The sequence below is a fragment of the Sinocyclocheilus grahami genome, unplaced genomic scaffold (assembly GCF_001515645.1).
Source record: "Sinocyclocheilus grahami isolate Dianchi unplaced genomic scaffold, SAMN03320097.WGS_v1.1 scaffold136.1, whole genome shotgun sequence".
NCBI classification, from domain to species: Eukaryota; Metazoa; Chordata; class Actinopteri; order Cypriniformes; family Cyprinidae; genus Sinocyclocheilus; species Sinocyclocheilus grahami.
This window is the reverse complement of record NW_015505315.1, coordinates 2575132-2580776: the sequence shown is the minus strand read 5'-3', so window position 1 is coordinate 2580776 and position 5645 is coordinate 2575132. Positions and strand designations below refer to the sequence as shown.

General features: G+C 35.4%; 2 long non-coding RNA genes across 2 annotated transcripts in view; both read left to right on the top strand.

The window, feature by feature from the left end:
* Window positions 1–495, top strand: part of LOC107591062 (uncharacterized) — a 4334-nt gene extending 3839 nt beyond the window's left edge. The window contains exon 3 of the long non-coding RNA XR_001609851.1: window positions 331–495. This is a non-coding gene — a long non-coding RNA (uncharacterized lncRNA). The remainder of the gene's footprint in view (window positions 1–330) is intronic.
* Window position 496: 1 nt separating this feature from the next.
* LOC107591061 (uncharacterized) lies at window positions 497–3295 on the top strand. The gene is made up of 3 exons (XR_001609850.1): window positions 497–534; window positions 830–1001; window positions 2584–3295. It is a non-coding gene; the product is annotated as an uncharacterized lncRNA (long non-coding RNA).
* The last annotated feature ends 2350 nt before the right edge of the window (window positions 3296–5645 follow it).

Genomic DNA, 5645 nt, shown 5'->3' with positions numbered 1-5645 from the left:
GTGGAGTTTTTATATTTATAATATATGATGCAGTTAAGTAGGCCTGGAACGATGAATAAAATAAATATTCAAATGTATAAAAAATATTAACAAAATTACAAATTTGAACCAGGGAAGTTTCTGAAATTTGGTTGATTTGACATGGAATTACTCATTTGCATAATAAAAATGTTTTAATGAGTTCATTGTGCAGCCTTAAATTGAATATCTCTCTTTGTGATTATAAAAATGTAAGGTAAGGAAATGGTGAATGACATCATGTGTTTTTTGAGGTTTAACATTTATTATTATTATTATTATTATTATGGACTTTTAAATTTGATCCAATAGGCGATTGCTGTCATTGGTGAGGATGCATCCTCTGTTGAGGGTCATGTGAATGTCCTGCATATCCAGTACAGCAAAGTGCGACCAGACACCTTGGTGGTCAAAGACCGATTGCAGTGAACGTTTGCGTGGCAAAGAAGGGAGATAAGAGATGGAATGACTGTGGAGGATATACTCAAATACCCTTTCTTAAAAACACTCTCAGAGGTCAGTGATATCACAGATTTTAAATCAGTTCTCAGCTTAAAATAAATGTTGAATATCGATATAAAGTATGTATACAGTATGCTAAAATGATCATTCACAGTTATAACTTTTGTAAAAACATTGTAATTTTCTAAACCTTCAGGTGAACAAATAATTGTGCATTCAAGCTTAGAAATATTTGTACAGTGATATAAAAGGGAAATGGCAACGAAAGAGGCAACAAAGAATATTAAAATGTCTGATTTGATTTTTAGTTAATGTGAATGATTAACTTTCTCTTTCTGTCAATATTCAGTTGTGTGATTAAGTTGACCGAATGCATTCATCAACTGTCAGTTTAAGCCAGCGCTTCAAGGACGGCTTTACCAGTATTGTGCCAAAGATGCTTGAGCTTGTTCAAAGAAATGCTCCATTGGCCAAAGTCTACAAAGAAGCAAGAGAAGAGATGCTTGCAGAAGATCTACCAGGTATTGACATAAAACATAGTGGTTTTGTGATAATCTATTTCTGAGCTTTTTTTTAAGAACTGATAGTTTTGTTAATTAAAAGTATAGGTGCTCAACAAATATATTTGTTGAAAATTTGTGCTTAGTGTCCATACAGTATCTCCATGAGAAACTGTGATCTAGCAGTGGGCGATATGACCAACGTCTTCTATCACAATATAAGTAATTTTGTTTCACGATAATAATAATAAATCACAATATAGTTATTTTTGCAGGAAATAAGTTTAATAAAAAAAAATTAGTCTATAAGAAATACTAGTCTAATGTAGAGTAAGACATTCTCAAACATATTAAAGTAAACCGTAATAAAATAAGAACAAAGAATGTAATTACAAGCTATATGACAAAAAAATTACAACAGAAAAAGGTTTTTAATGTAATACGTTTTTCAGGTGTGATTGCTGTGGATTATTAGGGGCCGTTCACATGTTGCACCTAAAACACGTGGAAAACGCTAGCCGCACAGCTTTCTCCTTCTTTCTAAAGTGCTCGGTAGCTTCCGCTCCCGTTGCGTCTGCCGTTGCTAAGCAACCATGACCTGCGCCCTCCATGATGATGTGGAAGTTTCAGCAAAGGATAAATGGATTTCCAGCACTGAAAATCGTTTGCAGTAGCTCTGCTACTAAATTTATTTTAAAATGGCTATCCCTGGACAGCTATGATCAACTGTTCCTCCATCTTGGCTGAGCTTTCAATGATGTTACAGAAAGGGAGAAGGTGATTGGTTGGTTTTTGTCACATGACCTGGGTGTGCTTGCGGCATTCTGAAAATGTATTTATCTCGCTGCGGTGCGGACGCGCCTGGAAAAAACGAGCGCGTCGCTCTACATTTACAATAACGAACTTGAGCGGTCAAAAGATGCGATATGTGAACGGGCCCTAAAGCCTTGTACACACCGGGACGATTATCGCATGCACTTATCGCCAACATTTTTCGACGCATCTTTTGTGTTCATACCCAAGTGATTTTCACAGGCGATGAGCCGAGTGAACGTGCAAATTCACTCCCTGACTTTAGATGGCGCTTAATGAAAAACAGAAATACCCCGGTACACATCGAATCCTATTTGAACTGCAATTCCTCTCCATAACAGCTTGTAAACAATTTCATGCATTTTATTCAACATTTGTTGATATTTCCAGTTAATCAAAAAAAAAAGTTTTTTTGTAACAAATTGCTGAAATATGACTATCAATGAGTAAAGGAAACCACTTAATGGAGTGCATAAATGAATATGAAAACAGGCAATTTTTAATATTAAATTATTGAATAGTACTTTATTTATGTAGACGAAATTCTTTCAAGGCACTCACGTGGTAAGATAAAAAGCCTTTAATGAACTGGGCTTAAATCATTACAACTAGTTAAAAGTAGATGTACGCATTTCAGCAAAACAGCCTTCTTTTTCTCACTTTATATACAGTATATGTATTTTTTTTACTATAGATTCTGACTTTCGTGCAGCACTGATTCTTCTGCTAGATAGTTCTGATAGATGTTGCATTGTTTTACTGATAGATGTTTAACATTTTCTTTTCACAGTGTGATGCTGATACTCCATACCCAACCATACAGTTGGTACAAACTGACTGGAAAATGGCTTTCTCTCTCCAAGAGGCTTCAAGTCCTTGTCAAAGTTGATGGTTTGGAGGTGTGCAGGGGAATAGGAGTTGAAGAAGGGATAATTGCAGCCTTCAGTGCTTCCTATGTAACTTGGCTTATCCACCCTACATGAAGAATACATTGACCTTCCTGCAGCATTCCATGGCAAAGATTACTGAGGTGGGTGGCAAGCCCCTTCCAATAACTGTCACAGGAATAATTCATATCCTGTTTAAAAACGCGACATTCAGCGTGTTTCAAATGTGACTGTTGACAGTGTGACGTATGCTTTAAAAGATGTATTCATAGTTGACTATATCCATGCAGAGGAAATTCCTCTATTTTTACAAATTAAATGCATTTTAAATATCAATACTGTATGGTTTCTGTGTGGGAAGTTTTTAATAGCAGTGTCGTATGATTCACACTTCCATGCATACACCGTAAAAGTTTACCTTGAGTGGAGGGTTATAAAACCAGGGCAAGAGATGGACTTTCAGGCCCTTGACGCGTACTCTGCTGATGATAAATTGTGTGATCCTTAAGAAGGTTTAAGAAAGTTCAAATTAAATGTGTAGTACTGTATTTGGTGAAATGTGTGTTTGTGATTAAATGTTTTAAGGGTATAAAGTTACAATTAATGAAATGTGTACTGTTGGTAAAAGATTGCTTTGTGATTCTTGATGTTCAAAACGGTTGTTTTGTTGAATATAGTAGAAAAATGTACTTAAAATGAGATCTAGTGCTGTTGTAAAAAAAAAAAAAGTGAAATTACTTTATTCTTAATGTTTTATTGGTAAAAATAGAAAAAAAGGTTAATGAAATGGGATGTACTGATTTTGAAGAAATGTTTAATATAATATTAAGCTTAATCTTGCAGTTTACAATTATACAAAATAAATCGTTTTAAAAAGTAATAGTTACAATTAATGAAATGTGTACTGTTGGAAAAAAATTGCTTTTTGATTCTTGCTGTGTACAATTGAGTATAAAAAGTAAACTCTTTTTTTTTCTCCTTTTCGAAAGTAAAATTGAAAATAAATCGTTTTAAAAAGTAATAGTTAAAATTAATGAAATGTGTACTGTTGGAAAAAAATTGCTTTTTGATTCTTGCTGTGTACAATTGAGTATAAAAAGTAAACTCTTTTTTTTTCTCCTTTTCGAAAGTAAAATTGAGCAATATATGCATTCTGTTATGACATTGTGATAGAGCTTATAACATTCATCCTGTGAAAAATGTGAGAATATAATGGTTTTGAATGTTTAATAAATGTGATAAACAGCATTCTGGCCTTTTTAATGTGCTGTATGGAGTACAAATTTGCCATCAAAGGGTACAAAAGGATTGTCACTGGGGCAGTACCCTTAAAAGGACAAATTTGCACCTTTTTTAAAGGTACATTATGGTACCATAGCACTATAAGGTACAATTTAGTCAGCAGAGGTACATATTTGCCTTTGGTACATACTGCAAGGGTACAGATATGTACCCATGTGAAAGGGTACAACGGGTGTACCCTTGAGGGTACTGCCCCAGTGACAAGCCATTGTACCCCTGAAGGTACAAATTTTGCACATTTTGTCTGACAGTGTGTGATGCGTTGTTTGTGTTGTAGTCACGTGCCTGGGAAGAGGTAAGCATCTGTGCATGTACAGTCTGCTTACATTTAGTTGTAAAAGCAGGACAGAGCTATTGCAGATGATCTCAGACATACTGATGCATATTAATGACTGCAGTACATTCTCATCATAAAAATAACTGAAACTAGCTTATTAGCTTATGTATTCAGTTCACACTAAAACAAAATATCTTCACTCTCACGTCCTTTAAGAAATATGGGGGGAAAAAAATTGCTTATTGCAATTGCATTTACAAAAATAAGAATTTGGAAGCTAAAAATTCAAATAAACCTTCCTCTTTGTATATGCTTGACTGCCATCATCCTTCTCTTCCTCGCCTGTTGGCGGACCGTAGTGTTGCCCGTCAAAGTTTTCTGTAGCATAAACACTCTAGACCCACACTACAAAACTTAGATCAAAGATGAAAAAGATAGTGTATTTATTTTTAACTTGTGTTTCGGGCAAAGCAAGAAAGGCGTGTTCACTGCAGTCTCGCACGTGAGGTTAACTTTAGCAAGTTCCTTTATGAGCTTATGAATGCCTGCACAAGTAAAATACTAAAAAGAAATGCTCAACGATGCTTACCAGAAATGTTTTATTGAAATGAGTCCATACATCCATATCTCTTAGTAAATAATCCATTGTTTTTTTTGCATCCAAACCGCACAAACATGGCGGATGTCACCCACGAGCACAGGTACGAGACTCCGCCCACGCTGCGTGAGTGAAGGTGAATGAATCACCTGAGAGCACAATGAAGTGTGTTCAAAATACATACAAGCAAATGTAGCGTCTGGGCCACCCAAACACACAATATATATTTTGTTAGCTAGATTTAACAAATACTCTGTAACACCCAGGAACAGGCTCCTGATTCCATGGTAACCCTGACACCCGATCCATTTACGACCTCCTGGAATTTAGGTGAAGAAAATCCCCTTCCTTGCCCATAAGGAAAATCCACAAGGAATGGACTTTTCTACTAATTAATTCATAGGAAAACCTTTCTTTGAATGAACAGTGTATCCTTCAGGTCATTGGGTATATTATTGTCATCGTGTATTTTGTCTTTGATATTTTTAGACTATTTTAGTATGCTTGTGAGGGAACCCATTCCTGATCATCCCTTTTCACTATATGTAATCTTACCTTGTTTAGTATCTATGAATTTGCCTTCTTATGATCGAAACAAGCGTGTATATTATATGTTGGTACATAGGCAATATATATTAGGGCCCTGAGAATCGTTAGTAATTTCGATTTAAGTCCATTTGCAAATTAACATGCTTAGAGACAAAGGGTCATAAAAACCTCCAGCAATTGCCACCTCCCGCTAGGAAATTTCCATCTCTCTCATTGGACAAGCCCATCTTGAAAGGCGG